The 26,037-nt window shown below is 38.4% G+C and overlaps 1 protein-coding gene, 2 non-coding genes and 1 pseudogene across 3 annotated transcripts in view; 3 read left to right on the top strand and 1 right to left on the bottom strand.

The window, feature by feature from the left end:
- Positions 1–26,037, top strand: part of LOC108183562 (NLR family CARD domain-containing protein 3-like) — a 163,471-nt gene that overhangs the window by 103,137 nt on the left and 34,297 nt on the right. The gene's annotated exons all lie outside the window — the stretch shown is intronic.
- On the bottom strand, positions 9,144–22,808 carry LOC148682201 (uncharacterized; annotated as a pseudogene).
- Positions 25,493–25,564, top strand: trnap-agg (transfer RNA proline (anticodon AGG)). Its single transcript has one exon. It is a non-coding gene; the product is annotated as a tRNA-Pro (tRNA).
- trnap-cgg (transfer RNA proline (anticodon CGG)) lies at positions 25,938–26,009 on the top strand. Its single transcript has one exon. It is a non-coding gene; the product is annotated as a tRNA-Pro (tRNA).

The following is a 26,037-nucleotide window of genomic DNA, read 5'->3' as shown; positions in this document are numbered from 1 at the left end:
GTTATACTTTAATAATGAAAACGTGTTTTTTTCTGGTGTTAACTGCTGTTTGCTTTTTTTATTGTGGCTTTTTCTAATACATTTTTCCCTGTGTAAAAATCAACTATGTTCTGCATTTCGGCTGTTTAATTAAAATAAACACCTTTTTACAGAGTGACATCTTTGTTTTATATATACTTGCATTTATATTTATTGGTTATTTATTTCTGACAGTGAATCTAATGCACAAATAAAGTGTTTGTTTTGTAACAGTTTAGTAGGCTATAAAGCTCGTCTTAAAGATAATAGCGTATATAAAACAGCTAAATACATTTTAAATTCAAGATATAAAATACAAGGTTATTATTTAAATAGTCTATGGAGTGATCATGTTTATAAATGTAATACTGCATGACTTTGATGTGCGCGCGCGCGTCTCATTCCAACACTGGAGCGCAGAGGATGTTGCTATGGGAAACGAAGCTACAACACGACACAACACCACCTGGGGCCTGTTTCAGAAAGGAGGTTAACTGAAAACTCAGAGTATTTTAACCCTGAAATGAGAGAAACTCTGGGTTTTCCGTTTCAAAATGGCAGGTTTGTTAAACTCGAGAAAGCAGGGTAAGTCAAGCCTGTTTCTGAAAGAGAGGTAATTTTAACTCAGAGTCAGTTACTGTGGTAACTTACTCTGTGAATCTAACCTGGTCAAAAGCAGGTTTTATTCTCTAAACTCAGAGTTTCTGTCTGTCTCCTCCCCTTTTTTAAAGATGAAGCGGCATTTCTCGCCTTAGCCTTACGTCTCCGCACACCTATTTTAATGCTCATTTTGGATACGTGCATAAAAACGATTGATAGAAACGTCATGATGCACATAACTTTTTAAAATATGTATAAAAAATGCGCATAACTGAGTAGGATAAACTTTTATTCGATAGAAAATGTGCGCATAAACTACGATGGAAACACTTTTACTGAACAAATTACAGTATGTACATTAAAAAAAAGATCATGATCATATGATAATGAAAATGTGTGTGAATGGACAAACAGCAGGCTGAGCACACTGCAACATGTCTTAAATATTGTGTTAGTCATTTTAAAATGCCTTCACTGTTTCAGTATTAGTGTATATTATTAATTACCTCCGAACGTCTGGTGCGTGTCAAGAGTCTCCGCGTCTCATGGCTTCAGACGCCCCCACGTGTTCATTGTGTTTCAGCATTGTCTTCTGACATCGAGGCGCAAGTACATTAATTAGGCTAAATAAAGAATTAATTGACGAAGCTTCTTCTACCACAGTAAATTCTGTTTTTACTGTTGATATTTGGTGCCAGTTTAATCAGGAAGTGACCATTTTTTTCTCTTTGACTCGTTGGATGGAATTTTATTCGCATCTTCTATGCAATATTCCAGTTTTGCACATAAATTTATGTAATATATTTGGATGGAAAATAGCTATTGCCTGCATTTTTGTCACAGACAGAAGAACTGTACTAGAATGGCTTATCCTTTTTTAATAAATAATTAAATTAAATTCATCTTCGACATGCACTGTAACTAGATTAATGGGATTATTATTCTTTCTAAAAATTATTTTTAGTACTGCTTACCTTCTAAATGTTATATTAACCTCTATCACTTGATCAATAAAAAAGGCAGACACAAGTGCACTGTTAAATCATTTAAAACTAATAAATGTATAAAAAAAAGTTTAGAAAAAAATATAAACGTCACAAATTACATTACTTATTTTATTATACTTAAATATTTAAATACTTAAAAAGTGAAATTAGGCATTATCTTGAGCAGCTGTTTTCCCACGCTAACTGTCTCCTCTTCACTGATGGTTGCTTCTTTTCAAATATATACACTCATATTTGCTATAACTTTGCATGAGAACATCAAGTTCAGCTGGAGAAAGAAATGGTGATCTCTTTTATAACATATTGCCATAGTCACTCGTAATGCCTGCGCTCCATTGATAATGCCTTTTTAAAGTCACGGTGTGCGCGCTTAACTCTGAGTTGGTCTACTCGAAGTTGATTGACCCAACTCAGATCAGCTGTTCTGAAACCGAAAACTCTGAGTTTTTAATCTCTCGGTAAATCAACTCAGAGTTCAAGTTTGAACTCTGAGTTGTTTGAACCTCCTTACTGAAACAGGCCCCTGAAAGACACAACACGACTTCTCTCAAGCTGCCGTTTTGACTGTTTTCAGGTAAGTTTTGTCCCTAAAACAAAGCAAATACTACATAAAACTGTTCCTCACACTTTTATTATAGGCAATTGATGAATATTCAGTTGAATATTATGTTATATAAGAGTGGTAAGTCTTCGTAAAAGTCCGTTAGCAAATTAGCACTGGTAACGTTAGCGTCCGGGTTAATATTACGTTAACTTACTTAAAGAGCCCATATTATGGGTTTTTGAAAATTCCCCTCCATGTAGTGTGTAACACAGCTCTAAGTGAAGTGAAGTATCCAGCTAAGGCTTTAATCTGTAAGAATACAGTGTTTAAAACGGTTGATTCATTTATAAAAGAGTCGACTCATAGTGCTTCAAACGAGTCGCCTTGATACCGAGTCATTAGGTGTTTTGCCATGACGTACGAACGAAACCAAGTTATTCACGTGCACGCGCAAACCCGGGAGATTTCAAACCTGAGGCCCCGCCCTCTGACGCAGAAACCCAGACACACACACACACGCACACAAACATGCCGGTAGATTGAAATCACACTGCAGATGGATATTATCGAGGGTCTACCCAAAGGTGAAACATCAACATTATAACCAAGCAGTTGGAAACTACTGGAAACGTTTGGAAACTACATGCTACAAAGAATACTTTATCTGCGTTTGTTAAAGGAAGGATCAGTAAAGAGTAAGTTAACTTACTGATGGACGTCAGGGGCCTGTTTCAGAAAGGAGGTTCAAACAACTCAAAGTTTAAACAACTCGGAGTTTAAACTTGAACTCTGAGTTGATTTACCAAGAGATTAAAAACTCTGAGTTTTCGGTTTCAGAATAGCTGATCTGAGCTGGGTCAATCAACTTCGAGTAGACCAACTCAGAGTTAAGCGCGCACACCGTGACTATAAAAAGGCATTATCAATTGAGCGCAGATATTACGAGTGACCATGGCAACATCTTAAAAAAAGAGATCACCATTTCTTTCTCCGGCTGAACTTGATCTGCTCATGCAAGGTTATAGCAAATATGAGTGTATATATTTTAAAAGAAGCAACCATCAGTGAAACAGAGACAGTTAGCGTGGGAAAACAGCTGCTCAAGTTAATGCCTAATTTTTAATTTTAAGTATTTAAACATTTAAGTATAATAAAATAAGTAATGTAATTTGTGACGTTTATACTTTTTTCTAAACTTTTATACACTTTTATCAGTTTTAATAGATTTAACAGTGCACTTGTGTCTGCCTTTTTATTGATCAAGTGATAGAGGTTTATATACCATTTAGAAGGTAAGCAGTAATAAAATAATTTTTAGACAGAATAATAAACCCATTAATCTAGTAACAGTGCATGTGGAAGGTTAAGCTAATTATTTATGAAAAAAAAGGATAAGCCTCGTACGTGACTTTGTTCTGTGTGTGACAAAAATGTAGGCAATAGCTGTGTTTTCATCAAAATATAGGCTATTACATAAATTTGTGCAAAACTGGAATAATGCCTAAAAATAAAGCAGCGTTTTTATCCAAAGAGTCGAAGAGAACACAATCGTCACTTCCTGGTTAACTTGCGCCAAATATCAACAGTAAAAACAGAATTTACTGCGGAAGAAGAAGCTGCGTCAATGATGTTTTTATTTAATTTGTAGCAGATGTCATATGTGTTTAAGATCTTATGCCAGTTCACTTAGGAACTAATTAAGGCGGAGCTAATTTCAGGGGGAACTATAAAAATGATGCACCACTGAGTAGAGAGACAAATGCATTCACTTCCAAGCATTCAACAAGCTAAGGAATGCTTATGCTTTTCTTGAGTTTCTCCCTTCCGTAACCAGCCAATGAGGTATGTTTGTTTTGTATGATTTGTTGGTTTTGTTTGATTTGAAGTGTGGTGTTGTTGTTTGTTTGGTGTGTGCATTTAACTGTTTGTTTATGAGCGGTGCTATTTATAAAGTTAAATTGTATTAGTTAAGATTATGTGATCCATTGTTATGTGTGACCTTAATGTGGTGATTTGGATTAATTTAATATGGAAATGCACTGTTGTAATTCTTTGTTGTATGTTTTTTAGTTCTTACGTCTGGTACACCCCTGATGTCTTGTGGTTTGCTCTATGTTGAGAACTGAAGACTTGCTATGAAAATAAACCAGTCAGTAGAAACCAAAGACTCTTGCTCGTTTGTTGCTGGAGGGAGCTACATAATTAATGGACTTGCGCCTCAGAATACAATTGACAAACAATGAACACGTGGGGGCGTTTGAAGCCAGACGCAGAAATCTTGACACGCTCCAGACGCTCGGAGGCAGGGGCGGACTGGCCACCTGGCAATTCTGGCAAATGCCAGAAGGGCCGGACCATTTTTTAAATGTGGGCCGTTATGCTATTTTTTAAATAACGTTTTTTTTTATACATATATGTATTGTTTTTACATGCAGGCAGCTTTTATTTCTTGTAAGATGTGAATAATATGATGATGATGATGATGATGATAGTAATAATAATACTAAATGTTAAGCATTGGCCCAATCGGCAAAGGCCCACTGTTTTCGAGATGGGCCGACCCAATCAGAGGTTACATGGACGTAATCAAAATCTGGCAAGAATGTCAAACAAACAGTAAGTGCAACACAAGCTAATTGTCAGAGATGGACCGTTAAAAAAAAAAGAAAAGGCGGTGCCGAAAAGCCCTGAGAAAGCCAAAAATTGCTCTAAATACAGACGCTGCCAAATGCATTAAATTCACTGAAATAATCTCGAAAGTTTCTGTGTGGAGTTTGCATGTTCACATGGGTTTCCTTCCGGTTTCCCTCACAAGTCCAAACACATGTGCTAAAGGTGAATTGGGTAGGCCTAATTGTCCGTAGTGCATGTATGTGTATGTGTGTGTATAGGGGTTTCCCAATGATGGGTTAAAACTTGGAGGACATCCGCTGTGTAAAATATGTTACTGCTTACATTATTTCACCATCTGTACACCAATATAAGTAGTGAATGTGCGTGTCTGTGGATGGGGCTGTGTTGGTAATGTGGGCTGGTGTGGCTACAGTGCCAGGGCTGATTTTTAGTCCCAGTCCGCCCCTGCTCGGAGGTAATTAATAATATACACTAATACTGAAACAGTTAAGGCATTTTTAAAGGCGCGGAAATAAATTTCCGAATAAATCGCGGGAGCGGTTGGTAACGGGTTTAATTTGGGACGGGAGCAGGCTGTCTAGCAATATCACGGATATTGCTATGCGAATGAGAAAGAGACCCAGATAGCAAAATGACATAATTTCAACCTAAAATCAACGTTTCTTTTGATATCGAATCCACGTTGATCACCGACGTTGATTCAGCATCGTTTTGCTCATTGGGGTAATGTTGAAACGACGTCAGGCACTCCATTCAAATCTAACCTGAAATCGACGCAATTGGTTACTTACCCAACGTTGAATCGATGTTGACTTTCAGTCGATCGATACGACGTTATAGAATCCACACATTTTCAACAGATAATCGACTTAATTGGTTTGTCTATCTAACGTTGAAATGATGTTGATTTTAAGTCAATTGGAACAGCATAGAATCCACATATATTCAACATATAATCTATCCAAATGATTTAACGTCGAAATGAATGCTTAAACAACCTTTTCAACGTGAATAAATATTACATAATACAGTTTTTAAAGGATACAAACTATAATTTAATCTGTATATATGACAAAACACACCACAATCTGTCATAATTTTTATTTTTTTTTTATACAAATATACAGCAGTAAACATTCGTTGAGAGCATAAATTCATTCAAAACTTCTATGCACGCAGTACACTTAAACACACAGAGAGAACATTTACATTAGGCTGCAAAAGTCAAAACCATTTACTCAAACTGTAGAATATTAAATACATTTGTCTATTTGTGTTCTAATTCAACATGTATTTTTCATTAGAGTAAAAATGCATTTTATTTCAGATGTGCATAATAACAAAATTTAGGTATTCCAGTATATATGACAAATTAAACACCACAATCTGTCATAATTTCCTAATTTTACATATATTACTTCTGTACAAGCAGTACACTCAAACATACACAGAGAGAACAATTATAGGCTGAATTCGATATATAGACAAACAATTTTCTCAAGAAAAACTTTAGAATATTAAATATGTTTATCTATTTGTGTTCTGTTTCAACATATGCAATTTTCATTAGAGAAAAAATATATATTTTTAAGATGTGCATAATAAAATGTACTATTTGTGTGTGTGTGCGCGCACACGCGTGTGTGTGTGTATATGTGTGTGTGTGTGTGTGTGTGTGTGTGTGTGTGTGTGTGTGTGTAAAGTACATCAATTGTATTTAGCATTATTGTAGCAAAACTGAGCACCAGTGACAATGAAATTTGTGTACAATATTTCAGTAAAGTCATGAAGAAAATGTTTTTGAAGTTGCAAACTTTTTCTTGATTCTTTCTCTCAATAATAAGTAATAATAACACACCTTCCATGAATACAATTGCACAAATCACAAAATAAGAAATAAACTCAAATTTTCATTTTATGTATTGTACAGAAGATCAGTAACCTTGTTGACATGTATATTATATATGGTTGTGCAAACAAAATATGCAATATTTGCATATTGCCTGAAAATGTCATACGAAATAAAATGTTGAAAATAAGCTCGTTACATTAATAAAAAAAAAACACTTTATTTATTTTTACATTTCCTTCAAATAAGGAACAATTTTCGTTCACACCTTGCATTTAAATGTGTTTATTTTATCCACTTTCAACCGCTTATCTAACGAGGGAGAATAGCTTTTTTTAATCTTGTATTTAAAGCCGGGCTCAACTACTGGAGTTTTAACCCGATTTATGCCTCCGGGAATCAAAGAGGAAGTATATATATATATATATATATATATATATATATATATATATATATATATATATATATATATATATATATATATAAATATAAATATATAGCATCTTAATTTCTTGTTAATATAATAGTGCAGTCAGTGGCTGAAAAAATTAAGATTGCCGACGCTGCATAGGCTACATTTAAAGGTTTCTATGGATTTCAGTTCATTACTGTGATGCGTTATATTTCACGGAGGCTGCATGAGACTGTAGAAAGCGCATCTTGTTTATTGTCTTTACTTTAAAAATTCACAACTTTGTTGTTAATGTGCGTACATATATTTCCATGGTTATGTATAGTATTGCGTAAGTAGGAGCATTATTTTACCGTGGTAAAGTGGGACATTTCTTGGCAAACTCTTAATGCTTCAATTTGTTTAGTAATTAAATTTTATAGTTATAAAATACATTTAAAGAATAATTTGACACTTTCAATTAGTGTCTGCGCCCACTCCGTCTCCCACAACTTAGTAATTTGAATCAGTATATAACAACGAAAATACCTTAGAAAAAAAGAAGCAGGTTTTACGATCAGACATATTTTCAAACCAGTGAACCCCTGTAAACTTTTCAGTCCAAGGATCCAGTAAATGAATGCATTCAGTTAAGTTAAAAACCTCCGGGATACAGAGAAAGATTTTAGATTGTGTGTGCTATCTGAAAATAAGTATTCTGTGAATGATCGAGGGGCACGTTTCATTTCATAATATTTTGACAATACACGTGGCTCACCCAGTTTTTCTGATGCAGGCAGAGTCTCTTTTCTGCCTACTGCTTTTAAATACTAAGATATTTTCTTTGAACTCTAAATGTATATTTTCCTGCCATGGGTTTCTTCATAAACACTCCCTCGCTGTGATCGAGAGACTGAGAAATGAAAGCATGCAGCAGCAAGGAAAAATCAGATGCTAAAGACATAATCTTAAAAATAATAACTTATTAAATTGTTTACAAATATAAAACTGAGATTTGTGATACAATTACAGTGGAGCATTCATTAAATCCTTATTTTTCTAAATTATAAGTATAATTAGTGGAGGGGTACAAACAAAAATATAATTTGTGAATTTTTTCTTGGAAAAAATATATTTTTGAAACTAACTTCGTTTGCTATAATTTTTTATTTATTTTTAATGTATCTTTCGTTGATCAGTTATCAATAAACAAGGATAATTAATAACACTTGAGATGATGTGCTTCAAAACAAGTCTGCTATGCCAAAACAAGAATTGCAGTGAGATTGTGTTGGTTTGTTAAATAAATTATTGAACTAGCCTGAATAAAATGAAAGTGAAACATTCATAGTTTCAGAGAAGCCTATAATAAAGCCTATAATAGTTTTCACTATTAATGACAAATCTGAATAAGCAGGAGATGCTTTGCAATGTATTTGCAGCACTGAGCCCATTACCTCGGCAGAATGTGTTGGCAAAACAAACTCTGTTGAAAGAACAGAGAACTTAGAAACTCTGTGTGAGAATGGAGATATAAATAAATAGCTTAAAGCCCTTTAATATTCTAGAAAAGGTAGTTAAAATTTGCAGAACCAATGATTGATCTTATCCGTCTGTTACCCACCCATAATTAAATATGAAGCCTATTTTTTGATTACCTGGCCTGTGCATTAACAGCAGCCACTGATATAACCTAGAAATCATGAGCTCATATTACACAGTTCATCCACGTGAGGGAATTGGTCATGAAGAAGGGGGAAAATTAAACATGCATTTGCCATGGTGCAGTGAGGTGTAGCAGACATGGTATTGATTGTTATGAACTATGCCACATTACTAAGCCACCATCAGATCACAGGAGAACATGCGATTTTTTTCTTGATAAAAATCTTTACTTGTCATAAATGTGCCAGACTACACGATCTGTCATCCTGTGACGTCTACGATCATTATTTCAAAGCAGTCACAAATATTACTATAACAATATTTTTTATCTCAAATTAAATTTGTTTTTCTATCTTATTTTAATTTCAATAAACCCTGATGCTTGCAGACAACTTACTACATTATTTAAAGGCATTCGTTAAAATAGGATCAAATTTATGATTCCTTTTTAACTGGGGCGTAGCCACACCTAAAAAAAGATGCAGAATTATATATGTATAGCCTGGTAAAATTTGCACCAGCAAAAGTAATGATTATAAATTTGTTTGTGATGCAAAAGTTTATTTAGGCCAGTAGGCCTACTAAATGCAACATGCAATTTGAAATAGATTTTGTTCTATTTTTTTTTTCTGCAAGTTTTATGTAAACTTAAGACTTATGACTTAAAAACTTAAAATTGTCAGAGTGAGTGTCGCGAAAAAAGTGTTTATTAAATGAAGAGTCATGGTGTCTTTAAAGTTTTCTGATAAACTTTTATGTTTCCTTTTTAATATTAATATATTTTATTTGAAATCTAAATGTATACTTTTCTGCTAATGTTGCTATTCCCTTGCCTGAACATAAAATGAAAGAACATCAGCAACTGTGAAGCAGTGTGAAGCAGAATAATTAATTAAATCCTTATTTTCCACAGAACAGAACAAATTATCCCCGCACAGTTAATAATTTAGCTAGAAAATATAATTCATATGTTTCTTGGAAAAAAAAAAATTTTTTTTAAATAAATTTTGTTAGCTAAAATTTGTTTATGTATTTTCCATTGGTCAGTTAACTACTAGATAAAAAAGAATAACGAATAACCTTTAAAGTGAAGTGCTTCAAAACAAGTCTGCTATAGTCATATGCTTCAGCGCCAAAACACAAGTTGCCGTGAAATTGTGTTGGTTTGGTAAATTAAATAATAATCTAGCCTAAATTAGAGTTACACTGTAAAAAATAAAATCGTAAAAAAAAGGTCAAATGACTGGCAGCTACAGCTGCCATTCAAAAACCATAAAATTACGGTAAAATTTCTTTGTTTAAATAAAGTGCAAAAAATAATAAATCTACAGATATTTTCATAAAAATATTTACAGAAAGACGCTGTTATTTTACAGACTTTTCCAAGATTCTTACGATCAAATCCATTTAATAAAGTAACACAATAAGAGTTTTACAGAGAAACACTGTTATTTTACTGACTTTTCCTAGATTATTATGATCGAACACCATCAATAAAGTGACTGCACTAAAAGTTCAAGAAAAAACAATGTTATTTAATTTTTTTTTTTACAATTAAACGCCTTTAATAAAATGCCAAGACATGCTCTTGGTCGTAATTTAACAGTTTTATTTTGGATCAAAAAAGTTTGGAAAAAACATCAAACGAGATACAACTGATTAAAATTCTCACAACTATAACATTACATTTTATTGAAAAGTATTACTTTAAAACATGTAGAGGTTTAAGTTGTATGAAATGATTCAGTTTCAAATCTTAAATGAAATGGAACTGTAACGTGGAGGGGACGCTGACAAAGAAGTGCAGATTCAAATGCAGGTTTATTACACAGAGATGGTCAGGCAAGCAAGTCAACACAGTGGCAAACTGCATACAGATGTATGCAGTGAATCCAGAGTCATGGTCAATTAACAGGCAAAGGATCAGTCCTGGCAGCAAACAACTTAAACAATTAACAAACAAGGCAAGGCAAAAGAAGAGAAACGCGTCATAATGTTCACAGTAGCAGTATAACAAGACTAAGCAATTGGTGCACGCGTCTGTGCTGCTTTTAAAGTGCATGTAATCAGTTCATAACAGTCCTCCGACTGTGTGTGTGCAATCAGCGGAATCTGGAACAGGTGTATGTGAGCACTCTTACACAGCAAATTCATTGGTGTTAAATTTCAAGTGTTGAGGTAATTCAGAGTAAAGTGTTAAAATTCTAGAGTTAGATAAAGGTAAAATAACCCTCTCGGCGTTAGAAGCTGATTTGCCTCCTTGTCACACAGAGTAACATGTATCTACCTTTGTAGAAAACCCTTGTATTTGAGAAACTAATCAGAGTGTCTGATCTCACCATACACCCTCATTCACCTGGCCCTTAAATTAGTCAATTAGTTTAGTCCACTAGACAGAAGGAATGACCACAAATAAGTGAATTCAGACACCTGCTGTTGAACACCTGCTGTAAACAAGCACAACCACTGAAGGAATAAGAAATTGAAGGAAGAAATAAAACTACAGACACAGCCTCACACCAAACCAACTGAATTAAAACAGAGGATTAAACAACTCCATTAAATAATAGCATAAGCAGCTTCACTGATTACAGTTTGACTTCATTTCGGTAAGAATATTTGACAATGAACAGACGTTTATATTTTTTTATTAAAAATATTTCATTTGACCTCACCATCATGGAGATCAGAGGCTGCTTATTTGAGTTCTTGAAGCTTTACTCTTATAATCTAATGTTTTTCTGACTGTTACAGCTGTGTTTCTTAAACTCATCAGTTATAGCAAGAGAGGTCAAGAGAAACTATACTGTTTGTGCTTAACTGTCATAAATATAATTTCAGGTGTTTAAGTTGATTCATAAAAATATGCAAAAATAATTGCATTAAATCTGCATGGGAAAATATTACTGGCAGTCTGCTGCTCTTCATAGAAGATTCAACAAGCAATTAGGATGCAATTTATAATTAGACTGTCATGCACTAAACATTCAAGCTCCAGCTTACTCTTTATGACACACAGACATCAAGAATCAGGATATGAACCTCAACCGTGGTTGCTGAAAAAAAAAAGCTGCATAGTTCATGGCACAATGCATGCTGGGTGCCAGCATAGTACAAAGCTCCCAGCATGCATTGCAGCATGAATAAATTATGCAGCTTTATGTTCTTACAATCTCTTTCTTTTCCTGTATTTTGTGTTGTTTTTGGGAGGTGATATTTCAGTAGAGTGTTTTTTTTTTTTATTTGATTTTTATTTTTTTTGTTTGTCACCATTATTGAGATTCAAAGACTAATTGTTGATCTCTGGGTGTTTTTAAGTTCTGTCATAGATCAAACATTCTCCTTGTAGACAGTGGTTTTAAACCTGTTATAAAGTCATTAATTATTGGAGCTTCAGTTGTTCCATTTATGTATATTATTTATTTCTCACACATAACTAACATGATGCTGAATTAAAAAAAAAACAAGCAGGACAGGATGTCTATGATATCATAAATAATCTCTTCAGACTGACACTTTTATTTTCTTTTGGCTTTCCATGCTATATGTATAAATAGTGTAATTAACACTAACTATAGCAGCCAAAATATAAGACATTCATAGCAAGAAGTTAAAGAGCCTGACTAAAGCAGACTCTGTCCTCCATCATGGTGACTTTAAATGAACAACAGAAATTTCATTAAGAGCTTTTGTTCACATGACAGAAATAAAGTCAAAGGTCAGTAATAGGTGAAGCTCCATGATAAGTTGTTTAATTTGATGAGTTTTTTTTAAAGATGTTGAAAAATAACATTTTTTATTGTGTAATTTGTTTTATTTTTATTGATTATTATTTTATTTAGAGTTTTATTCTCAGTTGATTTCATCTTTGGTTTTGGCTTGTGTTTTTCTTTCCTTCAGTGACTCTGCTTGTCAACAGTTGTTCATCAACAATTCTCAATCCTCCTTTAATTAGACACTTAATTGTCTCATTAACTTCATCACTGTCTGAGTGTTCAGCCCTCTGTAAGGAAGACACTAGTTAGGATTTTGCTCTGGAATTTAGGGCTTAAGTGTGTTCGAATGAAAAATACAGACTATGGGATGTATTTTTAACAGAAATATTCTGGAAACTGAATTTACGAATGTAAAATGTTGAAAAAAGCAGATTACTGGCAACCACTGCTGCTGGTATTTTGACATACATTTAACAGATATTTTACACAATAAGAGTTTGCAAATTAACACTCTGAGTGTTAGAGATTTAAACACTTTCAAAAGTGTTATTTTAACACTTATAGTGGTTCCCATATAAACACTGAGGGAGTGTTAATTTGTAACGAGGAGACTGACACGGAGGGATCCATTATGCAGTATTTAATAATCACAACGTCACTCAAACACACAATATGCACCGGAGTGCGCACACACACATCCACAGTAGTAGTATGGGTATCAAGAATGGTGATGGACAGACACAGAGTGAGTTACCAGGCATGAGTGGAGGGGAGAGAGCGAGAATCAGAGTCCGATATTCAGGCTTGGGTTGAGGGCAGGCAGCGAGAATCAGAGTCCGTACAACAGGCGTGGTTCATGGGCAGGCAGAGAGAGTCAGAGTCCGTATAACAAGCGTGGGTTGTGGGCAGGCAGAAGGCGAAGCAAAGTAAGAGATCAGGCTGGGAATAACGCTGAGTAATGCTGGCCGGGGCTGAACAAGACTTCGCACTGACTGAGTGTTTGAGTGCGGCTTATATGAGGTACGTGGGTCGTTAACCAGATTGAGATCAGGTGTCTGCGCAATCAGTGTAAATGGATGATGTAATGCTAAAAGTCCGGAGATGGTGGCCTCTGCTGGCCAGCGAGGGGAATGACCGGGACCGAGTCGGTGACAGAGCCCCCCCCCAACGAACGGCTCCTGAAGTGAGAAGATTCTCGACGCCGGGGTCTTCCACAGGGGCGAGGGGCCGGCATTTTCGGGTGTTGCAAGTGGAACTCCTCCAACAGAGTTGAGTCCAGAATATCCTTACGGTTGATCCATGATCTTTCCTCAGGACCGTACCCCTCCCAGTCGATGAGGTATTGCAATTGACCACCCCGGCGTCTGGATCTCAGGATCTCGTGGATCTGATAAGCCTCCTTTCCATCGATCATGAGAGGCGGGGGACCCTGTTCACCGGCTGCCACCTCCCTATCCGCCTCGGCTGGACGAACAGCAGGCTTGAGCAGGGAGACATGGAAAGTAGGAGAAGTATGATAATGGTTAGGGAGTGTCAGTCGAAAGGAAACAGGAGTTATTTGACGCTCTATTTGCAACGGACCCACGTACCTGGGACTGAGCTTCTTGCAGGGTAGTTTCAGGCGTAGATCTCGAACTGATAGCCAAACCCACTGTCCTGGGGAATACGTGGGACCAGGACGACGGTGACGGTCGGCTTGTTCCTTGACCCTTCGAATGGCGTGTGCAAGATGGGTGTGAGCGGCATTCCATACCTCCTCGCATTTCGTGAACCAGGTGTCGACTGCTGGGAGTTCTGTGGTCTCACCTGACCAGGGGAATAGGGGAGGTTGATAGCAGAGCACGCATTGGAAGGGAGTCAGACCAGTAGCTGCTTTTACCAGGAAGTTTTGAGCATACTCAGCCCACATGAGAAACTTGTTCCACTCTGTTTGGTTGGAGTGACAATAGGTGCGTAAGAAGCAACCAATCTCCTGGTTGAGGCGTTCCGTTTGTCCGTTGGACTGAGGGTGATAGCCAGAAGTCAGGCTGAGATTGACCTGGAGGTTTTTAAAGAAGGCAGACCATAATCGGGACGTAAACTGGGAACCTCGGTCGGAAACGATGTCTTCGGGGAGACCATAATAACGAAACACATGTTCACAGAGTAGTTCTGCTGTCTCAAGGGCTGTGGGTAACTTGGGGATGGCGATGAGTCGACATGCCTTTGAGAATCGATCCACAACAGTGAGTATGGTGGTGTTACCCTGTGATTGAGGTAGATCTGTTATGAAGTCGATGGCTATGTGTGACCAAGGACGACGTGGAGTTTCTAATGGTTGAAGTAGACCAGCAGGACGATGACGTGAATGTTTGGCCATTTGACAAGGGGCACACTTGTTAAAGTTAATGATGTCTTTATGGATGAAGGACCACCAATAGCGGGACTGAATCAGCTGGACCTTAGCAGTACTGCCTGGATGACCGGAACTGGGATTATTATGCACTTCGGCAATAAGTTTCTCTCGGAGCAATGGGGAAACGAAGATCTTGCTCTTGGGACAAGCCTGCGGAGTGGGGTTCTGTTCAGAAGCCTGTAAGATCTCGTGTTCAATATCCCATTGTATGGGTGCAAGAATGAGAGGGTCCTTAAGAATGGGTTCGACCTCCTCTGTAAGAGTTTCGTCATCCGTGAGGCGAGAGAGGGCATCCGCCTTGACGTTCTTTGAGCCTGGGGTATACATGACTTGGAAGTCAGACGAGTAAAGAAAAGCGCCCATCTAGCTTGCCTGGGGTTTAGACGTTTACAGGAACGAATGTACTCTAAGTTCTTATGATCAGTTATGACGGTAAATGGGTGTTTAGCGCCTTCAAGCCAGTGTCTCCACTCTTCAAGGGCAGCCTTCATAGCGAGGAGTTCGCGATTTCCCACGTCATAATTTCTCTCTGCGGGGTTGAGTTTACGGGAGTAGAAAGCACAGGGATGGAGCTTGTTTGTGGTTATAGATCTTTGTGACAGAAGGGCTCCAATGCCGGAATTGGAGGCGTCGATCTCCACTACAAATGGTTGACTGGGATCTGGATGACACAGAATGGGAGCACTTGAGAAACGGGCTTTGAGCTGGTTGAATGCCTTAATGGCGTCTGAGTTCCACCTAAGACGGGCGTTGTTAGCCTTTACCATGGCCGTAAGGGGAGCAGCTACTGTACTGAAGTTCCGAATGAACCTTCGGTAAAAGTTGGCGAATCCCAGGAAAAGTTGTAACTGTCTGATGGTTTCAGGCTGGGGCCATTGGGTAACAAAAGTGACTTTTTGTTGGTCCATGGCGACTCCCTCAGAACTGATAATATAGCCCAGGAATGAAATACAAATTTGATGGAACTCACTTTTAGACCTCTTGGCATATAGCTGGTTCTGGATAAGGCGTTTTAGTACTGCTCGGACGTGCTGGATATGTTCCGATAGGGAGATGGAGTAAATAAGGACGTCGTCAATGTAAACGATGACCCACTGGTTGAGCATGTCTCTAAACACCTCATTTATGAAAGCCTGGAACACGGAAGGACTGTTAGCTAGGCCGAAGGGCATAACAAGGTATTCATAGTGGCCGTTAATGGTAGAGAACCTGGTCTTCCACTCGTCTCCCTGACGAATGCAGATGAGGTTATAAGCACTGCGAAGATCCAACTTCATGAAGTATTGGGCGGAGCGGAGTTGTTCGAGGGCTGTTGGAACTAGTGGTAAGGGATATCGATACTTGACAGTAATTTCGTTGAGTCCTCTGTAGTTAATGCAGGGACATAAGCTGCCGTCCTTCTTTTTGATGAAGAAAAACCCAGCTGATGCAGGTGAGGTAGAAGGTCGTATGAAGCCCTTTTCCAGTTCCTCTGAGATGTATGTATTCATGGCTTCGGTTTCTGGTTGAGAGAGAGGGATGATTCGACCACGAGGGGGCGTGGTACCAGGCAAAAGTTCAATGGCACAATCATACTCACGATGAGGTGGAAGTTTCGTGGCCTTTTGCTTATTGAAAGCTTCGAGTAAATCTTAATAAGCCTCAGGAATGTGACAGATCTCTGAGTCATCGATGCTGGTTATAGTGTTTATCTGGACAGGGGAAACAGAATGCAGACAATGGTTAACACAATGATCGCTCCATCTAGTAATCTCACCAGTTTTCCAGGAAACTTGAGGGTCATGGAGTTTTAACCAGGGGAGTCCGAGAATGATTGTGTGTCGTGGAGAATCAATAACGAGGAGGGACAACTTCTCTACATGGAGAGAGCCTGTTTGAAGAGTTATCGGCAGAGTTCGGAATTTTATGTGTCCTTCCCCCAGGGGGCGCCCGTCTATAGCAGTAATGGCTAGAGAGGAATCACAGGAGGTTAGAGGAATGGAGTGGGTTGAAGCAAACGTGTAGTTAATAAAGTTGCCAGCGGCTCCTGAATCGATCATAGCCACAGTTGAGATTTCAACCTCCTCATGTTTTAAGCAGATGGGCACACATAGGATATCATTGGTAGTCGTGAATACAGAGGTGGCACTCACCGGAAGAGCCGTTTGTTGGGACACAGGATCTTCGTGTGTCCAGAAAATCCGCAATATAGGCATAGGTGGTTTCTCCTTCGTCGTTCACGCTCCTCAGGGGTTAGACGGGCTCTACCCAGTTGCATGGGCTCCGTGAGAGATTCAGGGGATACAGGACTGGAAGTGACAGAGCACAAAGGGTTACGTGTGCGAAGTAACGCGTCTAACCTGATGGGGAGTTCAATGATTTGATCTAATGTTTTCCCCTCATCTCGACAAGCCATCTCTTTCTGCAGTTCAGGTCTCAGGGCTCTTCTGTAAAGTGTAGTGAGTGGATCATCAGCCCAGCCTGTTTGTGCTGCCAGTGTGCGAAACTGTAGAGCGAATTCAGCTGCGGGTCGATCTCCCTGTTGTAAACACAAAAGCTCCTCACCAGCATTACGACCACCCTCAGGATGGTCAAACACAGTGCAAAATCGTTTGAGAAAGTCATTGAATGAGGGGAATATCGGAGTGCTGTCCTGCCATACAGCAGAAGCCCAGTCTAGAGCTTTTCCTGTTAGCAGGGAACATACAAAGGCAATTTTCCCGTTCTCATCTTTAAACAAATGAGGTTGTTGGGCGATAAATAGTTTGCACTGTAGTAAGAAACCTTTGCATTTGGCTGTGTTACCTGAGAACTTGTCGGGGAATGCCAGACGAACACCAGAAGCAACCTGGGTCTGTGTCACAGAGGGTTGAGCAGGAGAGTAATTGGCGGTGAGTTGCGCGGTGGGAGCAGCTTACAGGTTTTGCAGCGATTTCACCAGTTCATCTGTCAACTGAATTAGGTGTGTTAACTGTTGCTGATGTGTGGTCAATACCTGAGCTTGCGTTGTGATCTTGTGAGACAAAACCTGTATGGCTGCGGGATCCATGTCAGGCGAAGTCTTCTGTAACGAGGAGACTGACACGGAGGGATCCATTATGCAGTATTTATTAATCACAATGTCACTCAAACACACAATATGCACCGGAGTGCACACACACATCCACAGTAGTAGTATGGGTATCAAGAATGGTGATGGACAGACACAGAGTGAGTTACCAGGCATGAGTGGAGGGGAGAGAGCGAGAATCAGAGTCCGATATTCAGGCTTGGGTTGAGGGCAGGCAGCGAGAATCAGAGTCCGTACAACAGGCGTGGTTCGTGGGCAGGCAGAAGGCGAAGCAAAGTAAGAGACAGGCTAGAGTCGTACACGAGAGATCAGGCTGGGAATAACGCTCAGTAATGCTGGCCGGGGCTGAACAAGACTTCGCACTGACTGAGTGTTTGAGTGCGGCTTATATGAGGTACGTGGGTCGTTAACCAGATTGAGATCAGGTGTCTGCGCAATCAGTGTAAATGGATGATGTAATGCTAAAAGTCCGGAGATGGTGGCCTCTGCTGGCCAGCGAGGGGAATGACCGGGACCGAGTCGGTGACGTAATTTTAACTCTGAGGTAGTTAAATCTACCAAATCTAAAATTTGCAGTGTGCGTTCGATAAAAAAATACAGACTGTTGAATGTGTTTTTAACAGAAATATTCTGTAAACTGAATTTATGAATGTTAAAAACAGCAGATTACTGGCGAACACAGCTGCTGGTATTTTTCCGTAAAATCTAAAAATGAAAAAAAAAAAAAGAAAACCATCAAAACGGTTTTTGTGTCACCATTGTGGAGGATAGTAGCGTCTGTGTTCAAGTCCGAGAAGAACTGAGAGTATTAGATGTTATGCTGCAGCGTCTTTTGTTTAAAGGTAACTGTGTAGTTACTAATGCAGTCAAAATCTGTTTGCTAATTGCAGTCACACATGAAAACATTACTGCATCTAAAGACTTTACATTTTTTGCATTAAGCTATGATTTTGTAAATTGAACATTGTATTAGTTCATGAAATATGGTTATTTTTTTGTAAATTTATACAGTTATATAAATATTCCATGTTTTTCACAGAAAGATTCTGGCAACCACAGCTGCTGGTATTTTTTCGGAAATTTAACAGATATTTTACACAATAAGAGTTTGCTAATTAACACTCTCTTGGTGTTGACAATGTTAACACTTTCAAAAGTGTTATTTTTAACACTTATAGTGGTTCCCATATAAACTCTGAGGGAGTGTTAATTTTAACTCTAAGGTAGTTAAATCTACTAATTAAAATTTGCAGTGCAGTCTCCCGTGGGAACACTATGTTGTGACTGTCAGACCTTTGACATAGAAGGGGCCATATGCCTGTGTCTTTTATTCCTTTTCTTAAGTCCTTTATTTGGCCTTTCACACGCCCAAGGACCTGAAAACATACAGTCTAGGGTACTCACCAAACTAATGGTTTCCCTGTGGTCTAGGTCAGGGCAATCATTCAGTGACAGAGCTGAAGCTGCACTGTCAACATTCCCTCCAGTTAGAAGTATGACCACGGATATGCTCAGTCCAGAAAGACTAGGACCTCCATGCAAAAATGAATGGCCTATCATCCGGCCAGCCATCTGGAACAGGTTGCTGTCCCGTAGTACAGCAGATGCAGAAGGTACACGGTGGTTTTTTTCCCCCTCAAAAAGTGCTGTAGTAGATGAAACTAAAAAATCTAATCAGTAGGAATTAACTAATAGTACTAGTTGTATAAAATCTGTAATAGCCCAAAAGCAAAAGAGACATAAAACATCAAATCACATCTGTAAAATTCTAAACAAATGTTTTCTCTGTATGCACTGTGGTGGTACCAGTCAGCATCGATCTGCATTGCCCACCAGTAAATAGAAAGATAATGTTATGAACATTTTACATCTTATCAGGTGTGCAAAAGCCTTCTCAAGTACAGTGCACGAAATCATACAGAAAAAGGTCAGGGTTACAGGCAGTGTTGACGAAAATTAACTTTATATATATATATATATATATATATATATATATATATATATATATATATATATATATATATATATATATATGTGTGTGTGTGTGTGTGTGTGTGCGTGTGTGTGTGCACATGTAACCGAACTGCAACCAATTACAAACCCAAATTTAAAGTGAAGCCAGTCTTCAGTTTTTGCATCATCATTGACAAAATATGGCGGTTAACTCCCTTGCCAACAGCTGCATCTCCTAAAAAAAAATACAAAATGAAGCAAGTTCGTTGCACAAACTGTACAGACTATAAGCGATTTAAATTATTTTAATAATAAAAAAAAGGAGTACCAGTCAATCTATATTTCAATGGAGTGGACCAATTAGCACTGTTCATTTTATAAAATGAAACCAGGGTACTATCTTGTTCATCCATAGTATCAAACTGGTTGATGAGTAATGATAGAAATGGACAGTGTGAATTGATGGAGAGCAACTCATCACAGAACATTCGAGATGATTTGAATGGGTCAATTTCATTTTTCCATGCTGAAATCAAATGAACAATTTATCTAAATACCATTTTACAAGCATAGTTGAATAACAATACAAAAAAGATGAAAGAATAAATGAATAAAGATGCACTTATCATTTTACAGTACAACAGCACTAAAAAAAAATTAAATGTGTTGTGTCTAACCTGCAGACAGGGATGTTGAAGATTGTGCAGTTGAGGGTCCTGGCAATTCTTCTGTATTTAAAGTGAATGAAGAATCATTGTCACCAAAAGTCCTTTCTCTAAAACAGGCAAGACACAAACAATTTCAATTTTGTTCATTAAGCCACTTCAAAAATTTTCATGCATATTAAAAGCATTTGCCCAGTTTCATAGACAAGGCTTAGACTCTAGTGCCAGACAAAGTCATTAATGTCAAAAGTCACCAGTAATGATTTTCTCAAAGCAAGGCTTATAAAAGCTACATACATCAAATCTAATAATGTCTACTACTGACCCAGTTTATGAAACCAACACATTAATTTAAATTTAAGACAGTCCACCAGAAAACTATTTTGTTAATTTTTTACCCTACATTCCATCTGATCTTTATACATCTCCCTCGAGATATATACAACCAAAACAAACTGTGCAAACTAATCCTTTAGTATTAAAGGCATGTCATCCTACAATTTTTAGCATAACTTTACCCTTCACCACACATGCTTGCATGAAAAGGCAAGACATCAGTTGGGAAAGAGATCTGGCAAATTGGACAAATCTGTAAAAAGTAAAAATAAATTAAACAATGTATGTTTGTAGCAAATTTGTTGAAGAACATACATATTCTACCCCATAAAAAGATTCTAAAATATTAAGAATAGTCTCAAATTTTTAATAGCTTCAAACACATTCTTTATGGAACCACGAATTGGGTATATTCAAATATAGTGAGTATACCCAAATACAAGAAATAGGCTTTGATCAAAGACCTGTAATGATGGTTCTAAGATGGGGTGAAGTGAGCTTGGCTGGTCAACAGTTTCGATTACATTTTTGTCTACATCATCATCTAGAATGGTCACATCATTTGAAGACTCCTAATAAAAGTAATCAAAATGCATTGGCATTGTAAATAAATAATACTGATAGAAAAATAAAACCATAATACTGTATGACTTACTGTCTTAGCTTCTTTACACTCTTCAACGTGTAAGGGCAGCAATGGCAGTGGTATTTTCTTACCACATTTTATACAGCTGGACTGTGGCATCTTAGCAAACTCCACAGAATCATAAGGTAATGGTTCAGTGGAAAGCTGTTCCTGTAATGGAACTACAAACAGCATGTTCTTTCCATTATTTGACACTGATTTTAGGAGTCTGATTTTAGGAGCCCTTGACTAAAAAGTTTAAACTAATGAAGCTTATTACTAAATTATTAACGCCAACAAAGCACATACCAGTTTCATTAATTTACAAAAGTGCAAAGTTATTGCAAATGCACACAAATCATTTTTTGTTTATATGTAACATGCAAAACATAAATACCTGTAGACTTGTAAAACATCCAGCCACCCTGAAATGTTTTTAATTTGGGAAACTCTCCTTCAAGCAGACTGACGATCTTAAGAATGAAACAAAATTCATCATTTAGTTTTTTTTTTTTTTCCAACAGATATAAAACTCCCATCAATTCCTAGTATTATGGTAACATTTGCAATTACCTCACTGTGTTTAAAATTATCTGAAACAGTTAAAAGCCTTTTTCCAAGTCCAGCATGGACAAGCTCAAGGTCTTCATCTCCTTTTGGTGTGAAGAGTGATGGTTCAGAGAGGACATGGATTTGAAAATCAGTTTTTTTAATGTTTCCAGGTTTGGCCACAGAAAAATCTCTGTCCCAAACATACTTGGGAATTGCCTATAGTGACAAAAGGGCAAAATGAATAAACATATTATTAATAAGAAACATTTTTTGCATGACACAAAAAATTGTGTTTTACAGTAAACATGAAAAATTACCTTTTTAAGGCTTGCCTTACCATGTTTTCAGGCTCTGCAGGCAAAGGAATGGTCCCACTTGAGATGCTTTCTCTCATTGGTCTACTACCACTAGCTAGTGCATATCTTTACGAAGATGGAGTAAGGCCCCTGGCTAATACATCGATCAGAGCTTTTGCTGCTATTTCTACTTCTGATGACAGTGCCTGTAAGACAAATACCAATTATACCTTTTATCATTTGTTATCTTCATAGTCCGCGATCAACACTGCCGACCCCCACCCCGCCCGTTCCTTACAGTCGGCGATCATCTCCTCTCTCCACCCCCCATACCCACCCACACCCAAAACGGCATTACGCTCTCCCGGTCTTCACTTTAGTACGCGATCGATTCCACCCCCAAATTAGTCCTCGATCAAATTTATAGCTGAGCTCCCTTGAATGACAATCCTAGAATCGACCATGACAGAAGCCATGCTATTTTACACGACCATCCCGTTCTTCACTCGCCATGTTGGCTTAATAACGGACTTAATTTACGTTATAAAGTTTACATTATAAACAACAGCAGCCATTGCTTTAACAAACGTTTGATACTTAATCTTTGCATACATAAACCACTATAGAAATCAAGTAACCACTTACCCGCGCATCCCGCTCTTCACCTGCCATGCTAAATAGAGGAGTATTCTTCTTCTTAGAGGATCATCTCCGTTAATTAGGTCATGTGAAATAAATTCAATTTAGTGGATCGTTGGTCTAGGGGTATGATTCGCGCATTGGGTGTGAAAGGTCCTGGGTTCAAATCCCGGACGAGCTCTTGCAGATGTTGTGTGTTTTATAGGGCACTATGTCTATCATTAAAATGTCTTTCGAAGAATTCCAGTTTGTCAGCAGTTAATGTCGCCACATAAAACATTCCTTTGCATAGTGGCTTGCTGGTCTAGGAGTATGATTTTCGTTCATGCAATGAAAAATCCCAGATTCAAATTTCGGTTGAGCCCTTACAGTTGTCTGCTGTTTTGTAAGGTCGTTGTGGCTTACACAGAGGCCTTTTTTCTGAGAATGCCAGTTCGTCAGCAGATAGTGTTGCCATATAAAGTTGCTGTTTTGCAGTGGCTCTGTGGTCTAGGGGTATGATTCTCACTTAGGGTGACCTTGATTCGTTAGGGAAAGATTTCTGACTATCTGACGCCTTGTGAAATTCTCTCAATTTAGTGGTTCATTGGTCTATCTGTATGATTCTCGCTTCGATTTCGAGAGGACCTGGGTTCAATTCTCGGATGAGCCCTTGCAGGTGTACTGTGTTTTACAAGGCATTATATCTTTCGTAAAAACGTCTTTCAAAGAATTCCAATTTGTCAGCAGATAGTGTCGCCACATAAAATATTTCTTGCATAGTGGCTTGCTGGTCTAGGAGTATGATTCTCGTTCATGCCATGAGAAATCCTAGGTTCAAATTTCAGTTGAACCCTTACAGTTGTCTTTTGTTTTGTAAGGGCGTTGTGGCTTACACAGAGGCCTTTTTCTGAGAATGCCGGTTTGTCAGCAGATAGTGTTGCCATATAAAGTTACTGTTTTGCAGTGGCTCGTTGGTCTAGGGGTATGATTCTGGCTTAGGGTGCCCTTGATTCGTCAGAGAAAGTTTTCTGACTATCTGATGCTTCTGACGCCATGTGAAATTCTATCACAGTAGTGGCTCGTTGGTCTAGGGGTATGATTCTTGCTTTGGGTGTGAGAGGTCACGGGTTCAAATCCCGGACGAGCCCTTGCAGGTGTCATGTGTTTTACAGGGCACTATGACTTTCATTAAAATGTCTTTCGAAGAATTCCAGTTTGTCAGCAGATAGTGTCGCCACATAAAACATTCCTTTGCATAGTGGCTTGCTGGTCTAGGAGTATGATTTTCGTTCATGCAATGAGAAATCCCAGATTCAAATTTCGGTTGAGCCCTTACATTTGTCTGCTGTTTTGTAAGGTCTACGGGCTTACACAGAGGCCTTTTTTCTGAGAATGCCAGTTCATCAGCAGATAGTTTTGCCATGTAAAGTGGCTGTCACAGTAGCTAGTTGGTTTAGGGGTATGATTCTCGCTTAGGGTGCCATTGATTCGTTAGAGAAAGTTTTCTGACTATCTGATGGTTCTAACGCCATGTGAAGTTTTATCAATGTAGTGGCTCGTTGGCCTAGGGGTATGATTCTCGCTTTGGTTGAGAGAGGTCCCGGGTTCATATCCTGGACGAGCCCTTGCAGGTATCATGTGTTTTACATGGCACTATGACTTTCATTAAAATGTCTTTCGAAGAATTCCAGTTTGTCAGCAGATAGTGTCGCCACATAAAACATTCCTTTGCATAGTGGCTTGCTGGTCTAGGCGTATGATTTTCATTCATGCAATGAGAAATCCCAGATTCAGATTTCGATTGAGCCCTTACACTTGTCTGCTGTTTTGTAAGGTTGTTGTGGCTTACACAGAGGCCTTTTTTCTGAGAATGCCAGTTTGTCAGCAGATAGTGTTGCCATATAAAGTTGCTGTTTTGCAGTGGCTCGGTGGTCTAGGGGTATGATTCTCACTTAGGGTGCCCTTGATTCGTTAGGGAAAGATTTCTGACCATCTGACGTCTTGTGAAATTCTCTCAATTTAGTGGCTCATTGGTCTATGGGTATGATTCTCGCTTCGGTTGCGAGAGGACCCGGGTTCAGTTCCTGGATTAGCCCTTGCAGGTGTACTGTGTTTTACAGGGCATTATGTCTTTCGGAAAAACGTCTTTCAAAGATTTCCAATTTGTCAGCAGATAGTGTCGCCACATAAAATATTTCTTGCATAGTGGCTTGCTGTTCTAGGAGTTTGATTCTCGTTCATGCCATGAGAAATCCTAGGTTCAAATTTCAGTTGAACCCTTACAGTTGTCTTTTGTTTTGTAAGGGCGTTGTGGCTTACACAGAGGCCTTTTTTCTGAGAATGCCGGTTTGTCAGCAGATGGTGTTGCCATGTAAAGTGGCTGTTTTGCAGTGGCTCGTTGGTCTACGGGCATGATTCTCGCTTAAGATGCGAGAGGTCTCGTTTTCAAATCCTGGACGAACCATTGCAGAAGTCCCGGGTCCAAATGAAGCAAAAGCCCTGCTTCAATGTTTGTTAGATAAGGATTTCTGACCATCTGTTCCTTCTGATGTCTTGTAAAATATTCAAGCTTTTGTGGCTCGTTGGTCTAGGGGTATGATTCTCGCTTAGGGTGCGAGAGGTCCCGGGTTCAAGTCCCGGACGAGCCCTTGCAGTTATTCTTTTGTTTTACAGGGCATTATGGCTTTCATAAAAAACGTTTTCGAAGAATTCCAGTTGGTTCAGTGGTTTGGTTGTCTAGGACTATGATTCTCGTTCATGCCGTGAGAAATCCCAGATTCAAATTTCGGTTGAGCCCTTACAGTTGTCCGCTGTTTTGTAAGGGCGTTGTGGCTTACACAGAGGCCTTTTTTCTAAGAATGCCAGTTCGTCAGCTGATAGTGTTGCCATATAAAGTTACTGTTTTGCAGTGGCTCGTTGGTCTAGGGGTATGATTCTCGCTTAGGGTGCCCTTGATTCGTTAGAGAAAGTTTTCTGACTATCTGATGCTTCTGACATCATGTGAAATGAATTCAACTTAGTGGCTCGTTGGTCTAGGGGTATGATTCTCGCTTCGGGTGTGAGAGGTCCTGGGTTCAAATCCCGGATGAGCCCTTACAGGTGTTATGTGTTTTACAGGGCA

Source organism: Danio rerio, chromosome 4 (assembly GCF_052040795.2).
Source record: "Danio rerio strain M-AB ecotype USA chromosome 4, GRCz13ab, whole genome shotgun sequence".
Classification (NCBI taxonomy): domain Eukaryota; kingdom Metazoa; phylum Chordata; class Actinopteri; order Cypriniformes; family Danionidae; genus Danio; species Danio rerio.
Note: the sequence above shows the minus strand (reverse complement) of the source record. Positions and strands in the feature narration are given on the sequence as shown.